Source organism: Microcaecilia unicolor, chromosome 4 (genome assembly GCF_901765095.1).
Source record: "Microcaecilia unicolor chromosome 4, aMicUni1.1, whole genome shotgun sequence".
NCBI lineage: Eukaryota > Metazoa > Chordata > Amphibia > Gymnophiona > Siphonopidae > Microcaecilia > Microcaecilia unicolor.
This window is the reverse complement of record NC_044034.1, coordinates 12,528,416-12,553,140: the sequence shown is the minus strand read 5'-3', so window position 1 is coordinate 12,553,140 and position 24,725 is coordinate 12,528,416. Positions and strand designations below refer to the sequence as shown.

At 43.8% G+C, this 24,725-nt stretch overlaps 2 protein-coding genes across 2 annotated transcripts in view; one reads left to right on the top strand and one right to left on the bottom strand.

Annotated features, from left to right (window-relative positions):
- LOC115468296 (E3 ubiquitin-protein ligase TRIM39-like) overlaps positions 1-17,263 on the top strand; it is an 83,223-nt gene extending 65,960 nt beyond the window's left edge. The window contains exons 7-9 of the transcript XR_003941840.1: positions 7,078-7,107; positions 14,937-15,549; positions 16,988-17,263. The gene's annotated coding sequence lies outside the window, so the exon portion shown is untranslated. The remainder of the gene's footprint in view (positions 1-7,077; positions 7,108-14,936; positions 15,550-16,987) is intronic.
- LOC115468205 (E3 ubiquitin-protein ligase TRIM39-like) overlaps positions 1-24,725 on the bottom strand; it is a 1,720,076-nt gene that overhangs the window by 796,435 nt on the left and 898,916 nt on the right. The window lies entirely within an intron of this gene.

The window sequence follows — 24,725 nt, the reverse complement described above, 5'->3', positions numbered from 1 at the left end:
TTTTTAAGCACAAGCTTGCTTCAAATGGAAAAAATATATCAAATAGTGGCCAATTCTGATTCAACAAGAGACAAAGAGCAACAGAGCCATAATATAAAAAATAATAAAAAATAAAAAAGTTTGGTTTATAGCAGCACAACATTACACGCCCGTAGGTCTTGAGAAGGAGCACTTTGCTCCCCATGATATTTTTGCACTTTTGCACCTCCCTCGGGTTCAAATCCCCTCCAATTTGGTTGGTACGATTACTGGGGGAAAATCCATATGTCACAGATCAATTACCTATCATAGGAAATCTTGCCTTTGAGGCTGGGACTGACAATCCGCTTTTTCTGAGCTGGGAGCCTCAAGGTATTTGGAATTTGGAGCATTTGTTAACAGATGGGGGAGCAGTGCTTCCGTTTTAAGTTTTACAAGATAAGCTGGGATGTGGTTGGGGAAATCGGTTTGCATTCACACAGATAAAACACTATATAAATTCTTTGGATCAGCCCACATTAAGAGGGCGCATGGGGGCACAGCTTCGGGATTTTTTTCAGGAGCCCATGGAGGAACGTTCTTCAGTCTCGGGGTTCCATAGATCATTGATAAGACGAAGGCCTGGGAGGAATTATGCTTACCTGAAAAGTAAATGGGAGAAGGATTTAGGGGTGTCTCTAGCGTCCTGGGATGTGGGAGCTACGTTGCAAGGCATTAGGATGCTGGTAAAGGATGAAAGGTTGAGAGAATGTGGATACAGGGTGGTTCTGCGGGGTTATATGGCGACAGCCCAGCTAGTGCATGCGACAATGGAGGGAGATTTGGCATGTTTGAAGTGTGGGGAGAGATCCAGCACATTCTATCACGCAATGTGGAAATGCCCGGTGGTGCGAACATTTTGGCAGCGGGTACGGAGCTTCTTGATTAGGCTGGGGAGTAAAGTTCCGTGGACAGAAGAGCAGTTTCTGTTGGATAGGCCTAGGGCTTTTGCTTCCCTGGGCCAATATGCAAGTCTGCTATGTACGAAGCTGAGCCTGGTAGCCCGAAAATGTGTCTTACAATACTGGACCCGTCCGGAGGCCCCTGCCTTCTGGCATTGGCGGAACCAGGTGCACCTTTTGGCATCCTGGGAAGCCAGAGAGGCGAGACAATCACCTAGGCGTAGGAAGCTTTTTCTTCAAATATGGTCACCTTGTTTGCAGATTCTTAGCCCGAATGGGTGCAGCTTGTTAATTAACTCATAAAGAAGAGCTTTTGGAGGATAATTGGACCTGATCGGGAACGTAGGGGTGGGAAGGGTGGGATGGGGAGGAGTTTGGGGGTACAAGGGGTGGGGGGAGAGAGGGGGGGATCTGATCGATGGGTGGAGGGAGAGCTGGGGGAGGGCGGGTTGGGGGGGGAGCTGGGGTTTGCTTAGGAGAGGTTGAGATCTGGTATTGGTATTATTGGTGATAGTAGCGGATGATGAAATATAAGGTGGGAAGATTCAACTTGGAGATTTATTTTATTTTCTTAACTTTATTTATATCTTTTAACATTTACATATCCGCATAAATGTAATGGAAATGTACAAGAAATATATTAATTTTAACAATAATAAAGGAAATTTCTTTCTCCATTATTTTGTCCACAAATCAAATCTATGATCCAAGCACTAGGAAAAAAAGTAAAGGAAAATTAATACAAATGAAATTCAGAGATTAAACAAAATCCCGCAAGCCTACATAATAGCATTTTCCTCACTGGGAGACAGTTAAAGGCTTTTCCACACATTCTTGTGCCTCAATAAATTGTAATAACTTTAAGGGTTCAAAGAATATATAATTGTTTTCATTGAGAGATACCAAACATCTACATGGAAATTTCAAAGAAAAACTAGCACCAAGTTTGAGAGTTCTTGTTTTATATGACAAGAATTCTCTTCTTTTCTTCTGGGTATCTCTCGCCAAGTCTGGAAAAATCTGAACTTTTGAACCCATAAATTCTGTATTAATATGGCGAAAATAAGTCCGAAATATATTATTTCTGTCCATCTCTAGTGCAAAGGTAACTAATAAAGTTGTCCTTTCAGTCACTATCTCCAAGGAGCTTTCTAGGAAATGGGTCAAATCCAGGTCCGGGGCAGCTTGAGGTTGTCCATCTTTATACCTTCCAGTTATGTACTGGGCCCTAGCAACAGGTGGAAAACTTGCTGCTGGTAACCCCAATACATCCGTAAAATACTTCCTCAGCATATCCAAAGGGGAAATCAAAGGAGATTTGGGGAAATTTATAAACCTCAAGTTGTTCCTGCGACTCTGATTTTCCAAATATAATATTTTACGAGCTTGAAATTCTCTCTCCTTGATTAAAGTGGCTACTACATTCTGAGACTTAGAAATCTCTGTTCCCAAAGTCATTACCTTATCAGTGTTCCCTTGGACTTTTTCAGCCAAATCTTTATGTTTTTCTTTCAAATCAGTTATTTCCCCTTTAAAAGAGGAAGAGATAAGTTGTAAAGAAGTGTGTATACCTTGAACTGAGTCCCAGAGCGCTTCGAGCGTTACCACAGCTGGTCTTGCAAATCCTCGGTTTTCTTCAGGAGCAGAGACGCCATCCAAAGATGAGGGAACAACTTCCTCCGTTGTTGGTTTGGTTGGCGTCAAGGATACAACGGGGCCTCCCAAAACAGTTGGCAGGGGCGGTATACAACTAATCGCACCAGCCTCCTGAATCTCCGCCATACCTAAACCTGCTCCGGGTCGCGGGGGGGGGGGGGCTGTTTTCGGAGGCGGACTAAGCGAAGCCTCCTCAATGCTATGGTCCGCTTCAGCAACAGCGGACCCTGTAGAAACGGGTTGTTTCTCTCCGAGGATCGTCACTCCGAACGATTTCAAGACGGTCTGTCGAGCAGCAGGGCCCATAGCTTGGCTCGGGGAGGTAAGAGCTTTTGCTTTCCCCTTTCGCTTCCCCATGTTGTTTAATAGGAGAACTGACGCAGGGCCGTCCAGGAAATCAGGAGCAGCGATCTTCGCGTCCTTTCAAATCGCCATCTTGGATCTCAACTTGGAGATTTAGAGAAGGGAATCTCTATAAAGGGACGAGAGATTTCACTAACCCGGGCCCTGGCTGCCTAGGAGTCTGGGTGGCAAGTGTGATGTTATATCTACAACTAAGTAGTGCCAATGGGGGGCATCGGGTAAAGGGGGGGATCAGGGGAATAAAGACTGAGGATGGCCATGGTGTGGAGATTTGATGACATATGTTAAGAGTTAATGGGTTGTATACTGTAGTAGTAGAGAGCTCTATGTGTTGAATTCTCTACATCATTATTCAAAATTGTTGGAACTTTGATACATCTTTTGGAGAGGTGGATTTTGGGAGTGGATAAGAAGGGGAGGAAAGTGTTAAAATGCTGATGATGTGATTATTATCTTGTTCTTACTGAGATGGGCTTGTTTGCCACTAAGTGTATAATGGGCTAGTTGGCTGTTTGTTTTGTTGTGTCATCAATAAAATTGTTGGAAACAAAGGGGGGGAAGGGGAATTAAGGGATAGGGGAGAAATGTTAAAAGTTTTGGATACTGTTCAGTAAGGCGTTGGACTCATGCAGCATGGTTTGCTTGTGAAATTTGTTAAGTGAAATGTATTGTTATGATTTAACATGCTGAAATGTCAATAAAAATCGTTTAAACATAAAAAGTAAAAAATGTGGAAGGCACTAGGCAGCTGGACAAAAAAAGCGTCAAATATCTAAAACGACATTTTGCCAAAAAAACATCAAACCAAACTCACTCACTTGGATCAACTTAGAGACATTGTAAAAATAAGGGTCCTTTTACTAAGCCACAGTAAAAAGTGGCCTGCGGTAGTACGAGTGCGTCTTTTGAGCGCGGGATGGGCCATTTTTTACCATGTCTAGGAAAAAGGGCCTTTTTGTAAGGAGCTGGAAAATGGATATGTACGAAAATTGAAACCTGCACACGCCCACTTTTGTCCTGAGACCTTACCACCACCCATTGACCTAGCAGTAAGCTCATAGTACATCAGATGGAATTTGAGAGAGACATTACAAATAAAGCATAAATCTAAGCCGCTACGCCCAGAATCATACTGATGCACTAAAGTAACATTTAACTAAATTCAAAGGCACAAGGTTGTCACGAAACACTTAGCCACCCACCCGGGGTTATCCTGGAGCAACTTAAAGGGTCTATCCCCAACACAGCTCAGGTCTGCCTTCACCTGCTGCTTGTGCTCTACACTAGCACCCTCCTCCCATAGACTGGGTCATAACTGCCTCTGGGCAAGTCTCCCACTCTCAAGTTATCCCCAGTGATTTCTAGGTTACTTGGGCCACAGTCCCAGTGGTCCCACAGTTCCCAGAAAGCACTCACAGACCCAATACACAAACCACCAGGATTCTTTATCAGTCCAGACAAATAGGGCAAACAAACAATTAGGTTTATTATATTGAACAGTGGAACAAAATAGTGGAAATAGCAAACAATAACAGGTAACTGAAATATTGATTAATTATAACACTAACTAAACATCTGTATACTGCCTAAACAGTACCTGGGAAGATCAGGACATATAATTCACAGAGCATCAGCTGAAATGAAAGTCCCACATTTACCAGCTACTAGCACACTCACAAAAGAAAACACAGTCTCTCTCCAACACTTAAAGTTCAAAAGAACATCTAGGAACACTGCTATTTTGAAAAAGTGGACAAATGGGAAAAGAGCAGCACCCGTCACGTAATAAATAATGCATAAGGCTGATGTCACATAATGGCGCAAATTGGGCAACTAATGAAAAGATTAGCACATATCTCATATAAAAAACACAAAAAACTAGTATATTATCCAGTCAATATCACATTAATTATGCAGTCTTTTTCTCATTATTATGGTAACTTAAAGGGTGGGGGGGAGTGAAAAAAGGAATGTTTTGGGGTGGGAATATGGTTGTTTATATGACTGGATTCATATGTTTTTGTGGATTTTGCATTAAAATTAATACAAAATGATTTAAACATAAAATATGCTGACTGCCGTGGGCTGAATATGGGCTGGATAATGTCATGGTCTTTCTTTATAGCAGCTGTACCATCAGTTCTGTCCAAAGCAACAGTGACCCTGTGTTGTCTATTGTCACTCCTATTTGAGTATAACCTGAAGAAGGAATGGGTGATAAGGCAAAGCTTGTTTTATTTTGTTGCATTGCACCCTGGAAGTCATGTGTTTACTAAGTCATAAGTTTATTCCTGGAATAAGCGGCAGAAAATCTGTTTTACTCTTTTGGGATCTTGCCAGATACTTGTGACCTGGATTCACCACTGTTGGAAACAGGATACTGGGCTTGATGGACCTTCAGTCTTTCCCTGGATGGCAATTCTTATGTATGAATGTAATTATAAGATCATTGAAGGACATTTCTGTAATTCAAAATCTCTAACATTTCTCTTTCTCTTTATTGTTTTTTTTTTACAAAATAAAATCACATCCTGCAGGAATTGGTAAGTTTTATTCAGTTAGCACCTTATATATTTTAGGGGTAGGCAATTAATGCGTTAATAACACTATTAATGCATTAATATTTTAACGCATTGTTGTTCGATGCTGCCTGTTTTTTTAAATGCTGACCTACCCCTCCCCCACACTTACCTCTGCAGCAGGGCTCTGGAGTTTTTCTTCTTCCTCGGAGCTGTCTCAAACTTCTTCTCTCCCCCTGTATGGGCAGACTCTGCAGATACTTGAGCTGCCTCATGGAAGAAGTTGGGGAAGGTCTCCTGAGACTTGAAACCGCAATACTTCCCCAAATTACTGCATGCATGAGTCAAGTATCTGCAGAGCCCAATCACTGTGCAGGGCGAGACAAGGAGTTTGAGGCAATGCTGAGCCTGAGCCATGCTGTTCAAGTAAATGTAGGGATTGGGGAAGAGAAACTTGGTGAAGGCTAGGCATTGGGGCATGGGTGAAGGCTAGGCATTGGGGCATGGGTGAAGGCTGTTTGAAATTTTATTCTTTAATGCACATGGCCAAGACCGAGCTTATCGTCTTTCCACCAAAACCCACTTCTCCTATTCTTCCACTCTCGACCTCAGTTGATAACACCCTCATCCTCCCCATCTCATCCACCCACAACCTCGGAGTCATCTTCGACTCCTCCCTCTCCTTCTCTGCGCATATCCAGCAGACAGCCAAGACCTGTCGCTTCTTCCTCTTTAACATCAGCAAAATTCGCCCTTTCCTCTCTGAGCACACCACCCGAACTCTCATCCACGCTCTCATTACCTCTCGCCTTGACTACTGCAACCTACTCCTCACTGGCCTCCCACTTAACCATCTATCCCCGCTTCAATCCATTCAGAACTCTGCTGCACGTCTTATATTCCGCCTGAACCGATATACTCATTTCACCCCTCTCCTCAGGTCACTTCACTGGCTTCCGATCAGATACCGCATACAGTTCAAGCTTCTCCTTCTTACCTACAAATGCACTCAGTCTGCAGCCCCTCACTACCTCTCTACCCTCATCGCCCCTTACGTTCCCACCCGAAACCTCTGCTCAAAAGACAAATCCCTCCTCTCAGTACCCTTCTCCACTACCGCCAACTCCAGGCTCTGCCCATTCTGCCTCGCCTCACCCTATGCTTGGAATAAACTTCCTGAGCCCCTACGCCAAGCCCCCTCCCTACCCATCTTCAAATCCTTGCTCAAAGCCCACCTCTTCAATGTCACCTTCGGCACCTAACCTTTATACCTCTATTCAGGAAATCTAGACTGCCCCATTTTGACTGCCCCTACTTGACTGACTGTACATTTGTCCTTTAGATTGTAAGCTCTTTGAGCAGGGACTGTCCTTCTATGTTAAATTGTACAGCGGTGCGTAACCCTAGTAGTGCTTTAGAAATGTTAAGTAGTAGTAGTAGCAGTAATGCCCAAAATGCTGTGATTAAGTGCACTTAATTGCATGATTAAAATTTTTAATCGCATGATTAATCACTATTAACATTTTTAATCATTGTCCACCTCCAATATATTTTTTATATCATTGTACTTATTTCTCTTCTCTGAGACCTGATCATTGTTCATCATTATTTTAATGCAGATTGGTGGATGGAATGTGGCAGATATACAGGTAACAATCTGATATATAATAATTATACCAAGCAATCAAATCCACTAATGTGTCCTTTGACTGTGATTTCGCTTTACAGACACCTACAGTCAGTGTTAGGGATCATTTTCACCCCTGTGATAGAGAAGACAATGTGTGTTTCCCCTGATCAGGGTCAGGGAGTGATCCCTCTGGTTCAGACCCGGCAAGTTTCCCACATTCATTGGGAGACTCCCGTTTTCTCAGGTTATCTCTGAAACTTCCACAAGTGAATGACTCCCACTCAGCAGTCTGTGGCAATCCCAAGACTTTTCACCAAATAATACAGTACAGTTTGCTTCTGGAAATAGTCACCAAGAGGGGCTTAATTGAACAGGGCGCCCAAGTTTTCATGAGGGCACCCTTGCAGGATGGCCCCGTAAAGGGGTGTGGTAACGCATATTATCGAAACAAGATGGACGTCCATCTTTCATTTCAATAATATGGTCGGGGATGCCCAAATCTTGACATATAGGTCGACTTTAGAGATGGTCGTCCTCGGTTTTCGGCGATAATGGAAACCAAAGACATCTATCTCAAAAACGTCCAAATCCAAGCCCTTTGGTCACGGGAGCAGACAGCATTCGTAGTGCACTGGTCCCCCTCACATGCCAGGACACCAACCGGGCACCATAGGGGGCACTGCAGTGGACTTCAGAAATTGCTCTCAGGTGCATAGCTCCCTTACCTTGGGTGCTTAGCTTCCCAACCCCCCCCCCCCCCCAGGTCTGCCTGCCTAAAGTCACTGTACCCACTACAACTGCTCCAGGGACCTGTATACTGCTGTGATGGACCCGGGTATGGCATTTGAGGCTGGCATAGAGGCTGGCAACTTGTTTTTTATGGTGGGAGGGGGTGGGCTAGTAAGGGGAGGTGATCCCCGATTCCCTCGGTGGTCATCTGGTCAGTTCGGGTACCTTTTTGAGGCTTGGTCGTGAAAAAAAAATGGACCAAGTAAAGTCGTCCAAGAGCTCGTCAGGGACACCCTTCTTTTTTCTATTATCGGCCGAGGACGACCATCTCATAATCACGCCCCAGTCCTGCCTTCACTACCCTGCCGACATGCCCCCCTGAACTTTGGTCGTCCCCACGACGGAAAGCAGTTGAGGGTGTCCAAAAATCAGCTTTTGATTATGCCGATTTGGACGACCTTGCTAGAAGGACACCCATCTCCCAATTTGTGGACAGCATTGCTGTGAGGATGAAAGCCAAACAGATTTATAAACACATCAGCCAGGGTCAAGAAAGCGTGAGCTGCCCCCCCCCCCCCCAAGTTCCCCACAACTCCTTCTCTCTCTAGCAAAAAAACCCATAACAGTTCCGTTCTTCTATGATGGGGCGTGGTGGAGGGGAGAAGTGAAGCACAGGGTGTGAGGAGAGAGAAGGACCAGCCAACAAGGGTAGAAAAAAAGACAAAAATAAAGTGGGTCATTGAGAAGAACATGAGAGAATGGTTACAAGATATCAAACAAAGGTACCAGGTTGGGCTTCATCATACATGAACAAATCTTATAGGCAATCTGGGTTTATATCCTAAAACTAACTATAAAATGTACTTGGAGTCAGAATTGAAAAAGAAAAGAAATGTATACTGGCTGTTGGCCTTCTTCAGCAGATACTTAAGACCATCGTAGGGCTGTACAACTAAGAAAGATAATGGAGACAATAAGTTAGGTGTTCAATAAACATCATAGAAGTAAACCAAGATCAACTAGAAGAGCATGAATCCCAGCAAGAGGGAATGAAATATCACGTAAACTGAAGTTACTACTGATTGCAACACGTCTGGGGTTTGGTGCACCAGAATAGTCTGGGGAACTATCTTTTGTCTTAGCAAAATAAAAACAACAGTGTAACAGAACATTTATAACAGACAAACCAAGGAAAACTGCAACACCTAGAACAAGATGGTCTAGACATAACACACTAAATAGGAAGTTGCTCATTACTATCAATTCTATACCGGCAGGAAATGTCAATAAATCTGGTATTAAACAAGGTTGGAAAAGGGATAGAACAAACCCAGCGGGGGTAGCTTCCCACTAGCTGTCCCATTCTGGTCAAATAGAAATACAGAAGGAAAGAGACGGGGGCAATGAGAAACAAGGGGGTTTAACAAGGGAATAAAGAAGTGCAGGGTAGATCATAGCTAAGAAATTAAAGATATATTGCAGGAGCCCATTACCATGTCCGGGAGTCTCAGAATACAGGTCAGGGAACAGCAAGAGGTGTCCCCAAATCACTGCTCAGGGTAAGAGATGAAAAAGCAGGATAGAGAGAAAGAGAAAGGGAAAAAAATACTACTGAAGAAAACATTCTGTATCTAAAAACAGGTGAAAAAGGTCTTCAGATGAGAGAAAAGGTAAATGGATCATACAAACAGGAGAAAAACAAAGGGCTGTACACAGAGGAGACTAGCTATCAAAAGACAAAATGAGAGAGAAAAAAAACAAATGTGAATTTGAGGAAAAGGATGCTCAAGATGTATCAATTCTCAGCAAGAGTTCAGAGTTTAGTCAAGTGTCAATAATAATCACAAGACGTGAGCTAAATGTCTCTTGGGTGGCAGGAATAGGGCGAGGATCAGATCATGGAAAGATGACATCATCCAACATCCATGTGTCACCACTGGAGATCTCTTGTATAGAGAGACCACCACCACTGGAAGCGCTTTTGGTATTTTGATATACACCCGAGCTCTGGATTGTAGACCATTACTGGGGAAAGAAAGTCTGAAGAATGATGCAATTGAACAAAAAAAAGTGAGGACAGCTGAAGGAGGATGTCAAGAAGTCTTTAATATAACAGCTAATAAAACGACTCGACCCGGCCGTGTTTTGGCTCCAAGGCCTGCATCAGGGGGCTATTAAATCTTTGTGTTTGGCTGATGGCTTAGTCAGTACCCTTCTCCACCACCGCCAACTCCAGGCTCCGCCCTTTCTGCCTCGCCTCACCCCACGCGTGGAACAAACTCCCCGAGCCCATACGCCAGGCCCCCTCCCTGCCCATCTTCAAATCTCTGCTTAAAGCCCACCTCTTCAATGTCGCCTTCGGCACCCAACCTCTACACCTCTACCCAGGAAATCTAGACTGCCCCAACTTGACATTTCGTTCTTTAGATTGTAAGCTCCTTTGAGCAGGGACTGTCCTTCTTTGTTTATTTTGTACAGCGCTGCGTAACCCTAGTAGCGCTCTAGAAATGTTAAGTAGTAGTAGTAGTAGTAGTAAGTATAACTGTTAGGCTTCCTTAAACTGAGAAAATCCGTGAAGGTAGAACACATCTATGGCGTCAACAGCGTAAATCCTATTGGCTCACACGGCTTTAATGCCACACCTGATCGGTTGTTTTTTTTTGAATGGAGGTTTCCCATTACAGCATTTGTTTTTAACTTTGGGTATCATTCTAATGACTTTTTAAAATATTTTATAGCATTGTTACTGTCAGAGAGATTGTTCAGCACATGTGTTTGCATCATTCTCTCTGACAGTAACAATGCTATAAAATATTTTAAAAAGTCATTAGAATGATACCCAATAACTCATAACAAGAGCGATTAACACATCTAGCTGATTGCTCAGATGCAGGAGAAAGCTTCTACCCATTGAAAACAAGGACATGCAGGCACTGGAAGATATCTTTATCCCCACACAGCGTCAGCTGTTATGGCCAGTCCTATTAGAGCAGCAAGCAGGTCCCTGGAGAAGCCTAGTGGTAAGTGCAATGCACTGTGGAGAAGGTGACCAAGACCCATAATCCACTACTAACTATTACACTCGTGGTGGAAAGTGTCAGCCCCTCAACCCCCCCCCAAAAAAATCCTACTGTACCCAGATATAGATGACACCTGCAGCCATAAGGGCTATTGTAGTTGGGTACAGTAGGCTTTTGGTGATTTTGAAGGGCTCACTGTACAGTATAAGGGGGTAACAATGAGATGTGTACCTGGGACCTTTTATGTGAAGTCCACTGCAGTGCCCCCAGGGTGTCCCATTGTTCTACTGGGATGTCTGTTTAGCCAGTCTACTAAGAATGTTGGTCCCCAATACATCCCAACAATGTGTAGGAAATAGCCATTTTCAAATAAAAAAGATAGTCTTTTTCTGGTTTTAAAATGGCCATTTTCACTTCTCGATTTTTAGATGTTTTCAGTAACACATGTCAAAGTCGGATTTAGACGTCATATCGAAAATTCCCCTCTGTGTTTCTCTGATTTTTGTAATGTGTTGTCCAATGCAGGAACCAAACCCTGTATTTCCTATAGGGAAATGTATTCACTTTCATGGTTTTGAGGAAAAATTGTTATAGCTGGAACCTAACCCCAATTTCCCATAAGTGCATTTTTTGGTGAACCAAACCATCGTGAATGCCGAGAATGGACTGTACATCCAAATTTAAATCAAAATAAATTTTGTAAACAACAGACTGGTCTCAGCCTCCATCTTCTGGAAAATCCTGAAATTTAGAAACACCTGGTGCAGTGGGCTGTGTGTCTTCTGGAATGGGATAACAACACTGGACCTGTGGGATGGGAGTGGGGGTGGACCTGGGGAGAAGAAGATGTGCTGGACCTGGGGCGGGGGAAATGGAGATATGATGGACCTGGGGGTGGGGCAGATGCATCCTTACTGGTGTTATATAGTCAGAGCTCTTTTTTTTTTATTCAATATTTTGGGTGGAAGAACAGTGGATGGAAGATGTTATTTTTATTACTCAGATTTTTTTGTTTGTTTGAAACCACTCAGGGGTCGATATTTAAAGCAATTTAACTGGCCAAAAATGGCTCCTGAGCAGTTAAATCATTTCTTTGTGCTAACCACTAATTTTCAGCTCTGCTAAGGTGTCCCTGAAACCAGCCCCTCCAAATGACACAATGATTATAATTTATAAGAAATTACTACTCTACCTGTGAAAGGTTATTCTGTTATTATACTTCCTCTGTGTACATCCATATGCTGCACAAGACGGCATGTTTGAAAATATAAGTGAGATTAAATTAAAATGCCACCAAGAATAAAGAATGACAAGGAGGATGCAGCAGCTCATATTTGTGTTGTTTTGAGAGTACGGGGATGACGGCTGAGAGGGGGAAGGGAAACATAGATTAACCTAAGTGGCTTCAAAGTTTTGACGTCATCCCATCTCCTGTTTTTATTCAACCTCCTTGGTATGAATAGACTCATTGCAATAGGGAACACTGAAAAGCTGATATCCAATAAGATGAGTCAAATCTATGAGGCAGGAGGTTGATAATTTTTATTTTGGCTCAATTACTTCCATTGAAAGCACTGGAAGTAAAACCCGGCTGGCTCAATCCGTCCTCCTTTTTCTGGAGCCATATGGTAACCTTATGCATTTGTATCCTACATTATCCCACCTCTTTGCAGGCTCAATGTGGCTTACAATTCTTCATGGATGATGGACGTAGAAGAGAACATACAATTGGTTTAACAGAGGGTTTTGGGTTACATGGTGGTGAAATACATGATAGTTTTAAAGCAAAAGACATTAAAGAACATTTCTGGATATATTAGAGATAGTGCAGTTATATGTGTTGATCTTTATGATATATTTTGTCAAAGAGATAAGTTTTCAGTAGTTTGCGGAAGTTGGTCAATTCATAGACCGTTTTCAGGTTGCGTGGCAGCGCGTTCCAGAGCTGTGTGCTTGTATACGAAAAGGTTGATGCATGCATTGATTTGTATTTCAAGCCTTTGCACTTAGGAGGATGAAGGTTGAGGAATGTGCAAGAAGATTTTTTTTGCGTTTCTGGGTGGTAGTTCTATTAGGTCTGACATATATGCTGGGGCGTCACCATTGATGATTTTATGGACTAGGGTACAAAGTTTGAATGTGATGCGTTCTTTGAGTGGGAGCCAGTGCAGTTTTTCACGTAGGGGTTTTGCGCTTTTGTATTTTGGTTTGCCAAATATTAGTCTAGCTGCCGTGTTCTTGGCTGTCTGGAGTTTCTTAAGTATTTGCTCTTTGCAGCCGGCGTAAAGTGAGTTACAATAGTCCAGTTGACTAAGTACCAATGATTGTACCAGGTTGCGGAAGACACTCCGTGGAAAAAATGGTCTGATTCTTTTTAGTTTCCACATTGAATGAAACATCTTTTTAGTTATGTTTTTTGCGTGATTCTCAAGTGTTAGATGTCGGTCGATGGTGACTCCAAGAATTTTTAGGGTATCCGAAATTGGTAGACTTAGTTTAGGTGTGTTGATGGTGGTGAATTCAGTCTTGTTGTATTGCGAGGTGAGTACTAGGCATTGGGTTTTTTCTGCGTTGAATTTCAGTTTAAATGCGTCTGCCCAGGAGTTCATAGTATGTAGGCTTTGGTTGATTTCATGGGAGATTTCTCTTAGATCTTGTTTGAATGGGATATAAATCGTTACATCATCAGCGTATATATATGGGTTTAGATTCTGGTTCGATAGTAGTTTAGCCAAGGGTGTCATCATTAGGTTTAATATGGTTGGTGAGAGGGAGGATCCCTGTGGAACTCCGCATTCAGGTGTCCATGTAGCTGATGTAGTCAAATTTGATGTCACTTGATATGAGCGAGTGGTTAGGAATCCCTTAAACCAATTTAGAACGTTGCCTCCGAGTCCGAAGTATTCGAGGATGTGTAAATAAGATTCCATGGTCGACCATGTCAAATGCGCTTGACATGTCGAATTGTAACAGTAGTATGTTGTTGCCATTTGCTATCAATTGTTTGAATTTGGTCAGGAGCGTAACTAGTACGGTTTCAGTACTGTGATTAGAGCGAAATCCTGACTGAGAATCATGTAGTATTGAGAACTTGTATAGATATTCTGTGAGTTGTTTGGTCACCACACCTTCTGTTATTTTGGTGATTAAGGGAATGGATGCTACTGGTCTGTAGTTCATTAGTTCATTAGCATTTTTCTTTGCGTCCTTGGGAATGGGGGTGAGTAGGATGTTACCTTTCTCCCATGGGAAGAGGCCATTTTGTAACATAAAGTTCATATGATTTGTTAAGTCCGTTATGAAGTGTTGAGGGGCTGACTTCATGAGGTTGTTTGGGCATATGTCTAGTTTGCAGTGAGATTTGGCAAATTTTTTAAGTGTTTGTGAAACAAGGTCTTCTGGTAGTGTAGTAAATTCAGTCCAGATCCTGTCTGCTGGGTAAACTCCAGGGTCTGGTTCTAGGCACTCTAGGAGTGTATTGTATTCGATTGGGCTGACAGGTATTTTGAGTCGCAGTTGTATGATTTTCTCCTTAAAGTATTTCGCCAGGTCGTCAGCTCCTGGTGTGTCTTTGTTGTTGTTAGTGACTGGAGTGGTATCTAATAATTTATTCACAAGTTGGAAGAGTTTGTGTGTGTCTTTGTAATTTGGTCCGATTTCAGTTTTATAGTATTGTCTTTTGGTTTGTCTTATGGTATATTTGTATTTCCTTCGGAGTTGCTTCCAAGCGTTAAGAGCAGGATCGTCTTTCTTTTTGTTCCATGCACGTTCTAGTTTCCTGACTTGTGTTTTGAGTTTTTTCAGTTCTTCGTTGAACCATGGTATTGAGTTCTTTCTGTGCGATGTTCTGGTTTGGATTGGAGCAATGTTGTCTAGTATTGATTTGCATCTATTATCCCATTGTGACAATAGCAGAGCTCCTGTCATAGAAAAAGTGATTGACTGAAGAACCAGCAAATGAGGGTTAGAGGTAGGTGCAGAAGCAGCCAATGAAGGTTAGAGCTGGGTGTGTGAGGAGCCAATGAGGGTTAGCGGTGGGTGTGTGATAAGCTAATGAGAAGCATTTGCTCATGTTTATTAATATGTCTCCTGTCTGCAGTAAATGTGACTCTGGATCCTAAAACTGCTCATCCTAATCTTGTCCTATCAGAAGATGGGAAAAGTGTCAGATGGAGAAACACAGGACAGAAGGTGCCGGACTCTGCTCAGAGATTTGATGATGAGCCCTGTGTGCTGGGGAGTGAGAGTTTCACCTCAGGGAGACATTACTGGGAGGTGGAGGTGGGAGGTGGGAGGGACTGTCTATTGGGGGTGTGTAAAGACTCTGTGAGGAGGAAGGGGGGGATCAAACTGTTACGTGGGGAAGGATTCTGGACAGTGGGGCTGTGGAATGAACAGGGATGCTGGGCCCTCACCTCCCCTGTGACCAAGCTCCCCCTGAGTGAGTTCCCCCGGGCAGTGGGGATTCTGCTAGACTATGAGGCAGGAAAGGTCTCGTTTTATGATGCAGAGAATAAATCTCATCTCTTCACCTTCACTGACTCCTTCACAGGGACTCTCCGACCTTTCTTTGCGACTAATTCTGAATTTCCTCTGAGAATCCGCCAGGTACCAGCCTGGAATTAAACAGCAGGACTCAGGATTCTCTCTCTCTCTCTGCTTGACAATTTGTAGTTAGGTAACCAAAGTCTTATATATAGTCATCAGAAAATGTAATAAAACTGGGAAGCCCTGCTTCTCTTCCTTATGATTTCATAAAATCCAGCTGCTTTCCTGATTTATTTCCCGAACACCAAGAGGCAGAGCTGAGACAGAAGGGAAGGCAGGCTGAAGCGCCGTGCCTGCTCGCCTTTCACTGCTGCCGCCGGACCCCGAGGTAAGAACTTTTAAATTCTGGGCGGAACGCAGGAAGGCGAGAAGCAGGCAAAGGACTGGGAGAAGAGGGCGGACAGCGCAGGTTGGGCTGCCACTCGGAGGAGAGGGAGGGAGGGGGCCTGGAACTCAGAGGAGAGAGGGCCTGGAACTTAGGGGGGCCTGGAACTCAGAGGAGAGGGAGGGGGCCTGAAACTTAGATGACAGGGGGGGAGAGAGGGGGCCAGGCTGGAACTTGGAAGATAACCTTGCTAGCACCCATTTCATTTGTGTGAGAAACGGGTCTTTTTTACTAGTCTATATAATAATTTGTACCTCAAGGTTCTCTGGCTGGCTGGGTTCGTAACATCCTGACGTCAGCTCGCCTCCAGAGTTCCCTTCCCTCTCACTGTCCCGCCCTTGTGTAAAGACAAAATGACGTCAGAAAAGGACAGGACACAGAGGGAAGGGAACGCTGGAGGCGAGCTGACATCAGGATGTTACGAACCCAAGTGAAGGCGAGGGAGAAGTGCAGGACACGGATGGGAGGGAAGGGCAGGGGAGAGGAGAATCGCTGGACATGGAGGGGAGGCCAAAATCGCGGGATACGCAGGGGAGGTCAGGGCAGGGCAGAGGAGAGTTGCTGGACATGGATGGGATGGGAGGGCAGGGCAGAAGCAAATAAATGGGATGGGAGGCAAAGAGAGAATCGTGGGACACAGATGGGAGGGGAGGGCAGGGGAGAGGAGAATCACTGTACATGGAGGGGAGGCCAGGGCAGAGGAGAATCGCTGCACATAGATGGGATGGAAGGGGAGGGAAGAATTGCTGGATATGGAGGGGAGGGAAAAATCACTGGACAGGCAGGGGAGGACAGGGGACAGATGAGAAGCAGAGGGACACTCCAACATACTGTACATCACAAAAAAAACCCCACTTCCAACACCATAGAGAAAACAATCCACATCCCCTACCCACACATCATATTCCTCATTCTACAACCTTCCCAATTATTCCTTATTATCATAACACATTTGTCCTAACGGTTCCATTAAAAACGTAATCGCCACTACATGATAACCTTGCTAGTGCCCGTTTCATTTTTGACGAAACGGGCTTTGTTGCACTAGTAGTATAATATGAGGGACAGAGATGGGACTAGAGCTCATGAATGCGAGGAGAGACCTCAGTGGCACAGTAAGAGTGACAGAGATGGGATTAGAGCTCATGAATGCGAGGAGAGACCTCAGTGGCACAGTGAGACTGACAGAGATGGGATTAGAGCCTATAAATGTAAAGAGGGGTTTCAATGACATAGTGAAAGCAACAGATGGAATAAGATATTGTGAATAACCTGAAAATCTACAGCTCTATCCTCTGGGGGATCAATAAACATGAGGTATATTAAGTGAGACTGTAAGCTCAGTAGGGCAGGGACTCATTGACTTCTATGTATTCTGTCTTTTATGATCTGTTATAAATACTGATGGTCAGCACTGGGTTCAGATCCTGGAGAACTGGGTTCAATTCCCTCTGCAGCTCTGTTGGCCCAGGAACAGTGTTTAACTTAGATTGTGACCCGCTAGGGACAGTGCAAAATACCTGCAATAGAAATTGTAAATCGCAGTCACCTCAGGGATCAATTGCAGTATATAAAGCACTGAAATAAAACAAATAAATAAAAGCTATTTTTCATTTGATTTTCTTGTCACTCTTCATAGTTCCACAGATGTTTCCTGGGAGATCCCCGCTGTCAATACTCATATGTCCACATACAATCCTTTATGGGCAGAGTAATATTAATATTGAGCCCAATATTCAAAGCAATTTAAATGGCAAGGAGAGGGTTAACTGATTAGTGCTACTGAATCTCCCCATTAATCAGCCATCCCCTAACAGGATAGGGTAAGGGCGGGGTGTAGCTGAAACTCAAACTTAGCCGTTAGTGGTAATTTTCAGCCTGCTAAAAATTAGTGTGCACTAAAAGCTAAGACCCCCATTATATTCCTAAATTTTAGCGTACGCCTTAGTAAAAGGGCCCTTAATAAGGTGAAGTTAACTGGGTGCCAGTCTGAATATTGGTCGGCACCTGGTTAACTTCCGGATAACAGCTGAGACCCGAATTTTCAATGCTTACCAATATCAGGCAGACAGATTTTTAGTTCCTTTAGTCAGGGATTCATTGCACTTTTGGAGGTAACTTCTATGGGGCCTGCAAGGCTTAAAATCCCTCAGCGTACTGCACTGGGCTTTTTTTGTAACGGATTAGCGATGTGCAGCAGCCACATCTTCTAATACTACTACTACTACTTATCATTTCTATAGCGCTACCGGACGTACGCAGCGCTTTACACTTGAACATGGAGAGTCAGTCCCTGCTCGATAGAGCTTACAATCTAATTGGGACAGACAGAACAAGGAAGGGATAAGGGTTAGGAAAGTGTTAGGACGGACAGGACATATCAGGGATAAGGGACGGTTGAAGGGAGGATGAAAAGATGAGGGTTGAATAAGTGAGTAGGGGTTAGGAGTTAAAAGCAGCATCGATGAACTGAGGAGTTAGGAGTTAAAAGCAGCATCGAAAAGCTGGGTTTTTAGCTTAGATTTGAAGATGGCCAGAGAAGAGGCTTGGCGTACCGGCTCAGGAAGTCTATTCCAGGCATACGGTGCGGCAAGATAGAAGGAATGGAGTTTGGAGTTAGCGGTGGAGGAGAAGGGTGCAGGTACACAACAAAGGTCTTTTTCAAGGTATGACACATGGAGGGGCATAATCGAACAGGGCGCCCAAGTTTTCCTGAGGATGTCCTCGCAGGACGTCCCACGAAGGGGCGGGGAAACCCGTATTATTGAAACAAGATCGGTGGCCATCTTTCGTTTCGATAATACGGTCGGGGACGCCCAAATCTCAACATTTAGGTCGACCTTAGAGATGGTCGTCCCCGATTTTCGGCGATAATGGAAACAGAAGATGCCCATCTCAGAAACGTCCAAATCCAAGCCATTTGGTCGTGGAAGGAGCCAGCATTCATAGTGCACTGGTCCCCCTCACATGCCAGGACACCAACTGGGCACCCTAGGCGGCACTGCAGTGGACTTCAGAAAAAGCTCCCAGGTGCATAGCTCCCTTACCTTGTGTGCTGAGCCCCCCAACCCCCCCCCCCAAAGAAAACCCACTCCCCACAACTGCACGCCACTACCATAGCCCTTCAGGATGAAGGGGTGCACCTAGATGTGGGTACACTGGGTTTGTGGTAGGTTTTGGAGGGCTCACATTTACCACCACAACTGTAACAGGTAGTGGTGGGGGGCTGGGTCCACCTATCTGAAGTGCACTGCAGTACCCACTAAAAGTGCTCCAGGGACCTGCATACTGCTTTCCTGGAGCTGTTGAAACTGGCATAGAGGCTGGAAAAAATATTTACATTTTTTTTTAGGGTGGGAGGGTGTTAGTGACCACTGGGGAAGTAAGGGGAGGTCATCCCCAATTCCCTCCGGTGGTCATCTGGTCATTTAGAACACATTTTTGTGGCTTGGTCATTAAAAAAATGGACCAAGTAAAGTCGCCCAAGTGCTCATCAGGGACGCCCTTCTTTTTTCCATTATAGGTCGAGGATGCCCATGTGTTAGGCACGCCCCAGTCCTGCCTTCGCTACCCTTCCGACACACCACCGTGAACTATGGTAGTGCCCGCGACGGAAAGCAGTTGAGGACGCCCAAAATCGGCTTTTGATTATGCCGATTTGGGCGACCCTGTGAGAAGGACGCCCACCTTGCAATTTATGTTGAAAGATGGGCGCCCTTCTCTTTTGAATATAAGCCTGATTCTCTCTTGGTTTATACTTTCTGGAGTAATCTTCACACTTGATGACACTCCTTTGTTCTCACCATTTGGGATATTCCAGCCACTCTTGGTATATACCTCTTTGCCCAGTCCGCAATATCAGGATCTTTCTCCTCAGTCTTCCGTCTCACAGCATTATCCTGAATGCTTTTACCAAAACGCTACTCATAAGAGACTTTAACCTTTCAGGACAAGACATCCAGGTCAGTTACTATACCATACTTGACTTAACATTTGATTTTATATTTATATTATTTTACTCACTGCATTTTAATGCCTTAGAGAATCCTTTATATTTGCTCTGCTTTAATCATCTTTTGTTGCCGTTTACTCTGAGAAGTCTTAAGCCACATTTTTAATGTACACAACAGCTATTCCTTTTCATCTTATTTTGATTGTATCTGTTTTATTTCTAAGCTTTTTACATGTTTTAAATTATGCTATAATTTAATATTTAAGTGGCACAATGTCAGAAATACACACTAGCTGTTTTATTTTGCTATTTTTTATTTTTCTGATTGTATTAATCCTCCATTTATCTTTTAACCATTTATTCACGCAAGAAACTATTATCTATTGGTGAAAATCTGAGAGAATTCTGACCACAGACAGAAAGACTGAACATATCAGTAGGTGGAGTCCATAAGCCCCATCCAGTCTGCCCATCTCGCTTTCCACAGATCTTCAACCATCATTTTGCAAACCTTCCTTTCCATGAAAAGCTATTTCCTCAGCTTGGTTTATGTTTATGCTTATTAACATTTTTTATACCGCTTAACTTTCACATACTTGTACTGCCACAGGCCACTTTTTCCCACGCCTTGGTAAAAGGAGGGTGAATGTTGAGAATCAGTGATAAAGAGAGAATATAGCACCAGAGGGAATAAAGTGAAAAAATAACTCTAATGCCAGAGTAATTCATGTGTGAAAAATGAAAAGAAGCCATCACAAACCTTTAAAAAGAGTATGAAGAAATCTTGGTGCTATAAAACAAAGTAATAGAGGTCACGTGGTACTATGGAAGAGAGCGGTCGCTGAAAAGCGGAGCTCCCACACTTCCAGATTTACTTATCTGCAAAACAAGGCACCTGCTAAACGCTTTGCAAATATACCCACCTCGTGGCAAACCGGAAAGGAGAGCGAGGAAAACACGATCTCTTAATCATTTGTCTGTAGCGGAATGGCCTCCAGACCTCAGAAAAAAGAAAAGGACAAAAACAAGGCCACAGATTCTAAGATGGCGGACAGCCCGCCACTGCAAGGCTCCCCAATTTGTGCTGCTTGGACCGCTGAAATTACAGCCGAGGTGACGGCAGCGGTGGAGGCTGCGCTAGATAAAAAATTGCAGGCTCTCTATGACAGAGCCGAAGCAGCACACGAAAGACTAGATGGCTTCCACCTAGATTTAGATCATCTTCAACAGCGAGTCAGTGATGTCGAGGATCGTATGCAGGAGATGGAGGAGCCTAGAGCAACAACGCAGAAGAAACTGAGAGAACTAGAGCAAAAGTTAGACGACTTAGAAAATCGAGCGAGGAGAAATAACCTGAGACTCGTCGGACTGCCTGAGAGCCTGAAAGATGCGGAACTAGTAAGCTTCTTGGAGCGTTGGCTCACGGAGACATTACAATTGAACAACTTACCAGACCCTCTGCGAATTGAGCGTGCCCATAGAATTGGGCCTCGTCGCCAGCCAAATGAGAAGCCTAGAGTGGTCATTTTGAAACTCCTACAATATGGTCAGAAGCAAGCGATTCTGAGGGCAATTCGGGCGGGACAGACATTGCATTATGAGAGCCGGAAAATCTTGTGCTTTCAGGATTATTCAAACAGTGTGGCGATGGCGAGGCGTGCCTTTGCACAAGTATGTGCTGAACTATATGAACGTAAAATAAAGTTCTTTTTGCTTTAACCCTGCTAAGCTGAGGATTTATCATGATGGCGGAGAAAAAAGTTATGAGACGGCGGAGGCCGCTAAAGACTTCTTGAAAACGCTGCCAGCTAGAGCAATGGAGTGAGGCAGCACATGGCCACTGATAAAATGGCGGGAGGACATATTTGCTGCAAAAATGGACATTCTTCTATGGCGATCTAAAGAAAGAAGATGAATGACTGCAGAGATTTTGAGCGGCATACTGGATAAATACCAATAACTAATCTTACCAACGCCGAGCTTGCTGTTTTTGCCAGAGATAAAATAGTTGAAGCACTTCTATATGTGGAGAAGGATTTGAGACAAGCTGCATAAAAATGATGGAGCAGTACGGAGTGGTAAGAAATAGACCCTGCAGTAAAGCAACAGCTAAGATGAGCAGATGGTCTCAAATAGTATACATGGAGATGGCAGATGATAGACTTTGTTTATGAACTGTGGAGATAAGACACACTGTAAGATAGTTGACATCCTTGAAAACTTGTCTAGGGTATATAATGTTTGTATGGGGACTATGGGTAATACATGAGAGAGATGTAAAAAATGGGCATTTAGAACATAAGGGGGTCTGTAATAGAAACAAAAAAAGGGGGGAGTGGGGTACCCAAGCGTGACTGGTTCTCTTTAGAACTACATGGGGGAATTGGAGATGGGGGGTATAGGGGGCAGGGAGATAAGGGGGAGGGGGGAGGAGGGATGGGTTTTGCAAGGGTACAGCAGAGGGGGGGAGGGTGGATGGAACTGACAGAAGAAGTAATTTTGGTTGAAACACACAGGACTAAAGGAGATGACAGGTCACAGCGCACTAACCAAGGGAGGGGTAAGCTGGGATACCCCTTCCTTGACGAGGATTCATATATCTATGGAATTAAATCTAATGGGATTACCTAGATATAGATAAACTCAAGATAATATCGTGGAATGTGGGGGGAATTACATCCCCTATTAAGAGATCTAAGATTTTACAAGCACTGAACAGACATAAGGCACACATAGCTATGCTTCAGGAGACACATTTGAATGCAACGGAAAACAGGAAACTGAGTAGGTGGTGGGTTGGTGACATGGTAGATAGCCCAACATCAAACAAAAAAGCGGGGGTGACCATTTTATTTCGTAAAGGACTACAATGTGTGCTGCACCAGAAAATAATAGACCCACAAGGGAGGTATATTATTCAACATATCACCCTATATAATAGACCTATGTTACTGATCAATGTTTATGCCCCAAATCAATACGATAAAAAATTCTTCCAGACTCTTGTCAGGCACGTACAAGGCTTCGAGCAAATGCCGGTGATAATGGGAGGGGATTTTAATCAGGTCTTTGATCCAATGGTGGACAGTACTGGCTCCTCCCGAGTTGGACCGGTGGACTATTCGAAAGGGGTGCCCTGGGTGTGTTCAGAATTAGAGCTGTTGGACTCCTGGCGTTTATTACATCCCGGGGAACGAGACTACACTCACATCTCTAGAGCCCATGGGACGCAGTCGCGCATAGATTATCTGCTAATATCACAATATATCACCACTCACTTAGTAACAGCGGAGATAGGCCCTACACAAGTATCCGATCATGCAATGATCTGGGTAAGTATACAATGGGGGGGGGGGGCGAATCTAAGAGATCTTTCCAGTGGAGATTCCCAAGAGCCTTATACTATGATCCCCAATTTCATAGCTTTATGAAAGACAGATGGAAAGAATATGGGGAATTTAATAGAGAAAGCTTTCATTCAGACCCAATACTTTTTTGGGAAGCTGCTAAAGCTGTACTGCGCGGACACATAATATCCTACTCAGCCCATAAAAAGAAAAAAAGGGAAGCTGAGCTGTTACGATTGGAGGCGAGAGTACGAATGCTCCGCCAGTTGTATGGAAGAACACATTCTATTGCTCATAAGAAATTATTGATGACAACGCAGGTTGAACTCAATCAGTTAATTCATTCCCGCACGCAAAAATCTTTAACATATTATAAGTATCAAATGTTTAAATATGCAAACAAACATGGAAAGTTGCTAGCGCGGCTAGTTAATCAGGTGGGGGGAAGGAGATGGGTGACACATGTAAGAGACGAACAAGGTATTAGACATCACACAAATGAAGGTATTAATAAAGTGTTTGAAAATTTCTATGCCCGTTTATACTCACCGCCAGAGGAGGAAGGTCTAGAGGCAAAACTATACTTGGAGGGACTAACTCTCCCCCGGCTTAAGGGACACCAACAGGAAATCTTGAATGCAAATATCACTGAAGAAGAAGTTAAGTGGTGTATATGAGACAGTCCGTTATATAAATCTCCAGGGATAGATGGGTTCACTTCAGAGGTATATAAAATCCTGGTGGAGGATATAGGAACCTGTATTACTAGCGTCTTTAATAGTTACATTACCAAGGGAGAACTCCCAAACTCACTGCGGGCAGCACAGATAATTGTATTACTGAAACCAGGAAGGGACCCGGATTTAGCGGAATCTTACCATCCAATTTCTCTAATATCATATGAAGCCAAATTACTTGCTAAAATTCTGTCAAATAGATTGGCTAGGTTCTTACCTCACTTGGTGTTAGACCCACAAGTAGGATTTGTGAGAGACAGATCGGTTGCAAAAAACTTGAGGAGGATTTTATTGGCATTGGAACAGATAAAAAATGGTAACATCCCATCAGTATTGATAAGCTTTGATGCTCATAAAGCATTTGATAGGGTGCGATGGGACTTCATGTTCGCGGTATTAGAAGCTTATGGGATTACGGGATTTTTTGCTGAGGCCATTAAGACACTGTATCACGGCCCAATGGCAGAGGTGGCGGTGAATGGCCTGACATCTAGACGGTTTGAGATAGCAAGAGGCACCCGACAGGGCTGCCCCCTGTCCCCTCTTTTATTTGTGATGGTGATAGACCCCCTAATTCGAGATATCGTGGGCTCACCAGAAATACAGGGGGTAAAAGTGGGGGAGGAGCATTTTAAGATCTCTGCTTTCGCGGACGACTTATTGGTCATCCTTAGACAGCCGAGCGTATCCCTACCAGCGATTCTGGAACTTTTTAAAGAATTTGGGGATTTCTCCGGATTTGGCCTTAATCTGGACAAATCTGAGATTCAACCTCTGTACATGTCAGATAATGAATGGTCTCGATTAGCTTGCCCACTTAGACGCACAGATCATTCCTTTATTTATTTAGGAATACAGCTGCCAGGGGATCCTTCCCAATTATATCAGAAAAATATAACTACCTTGTTTGAGTATACAA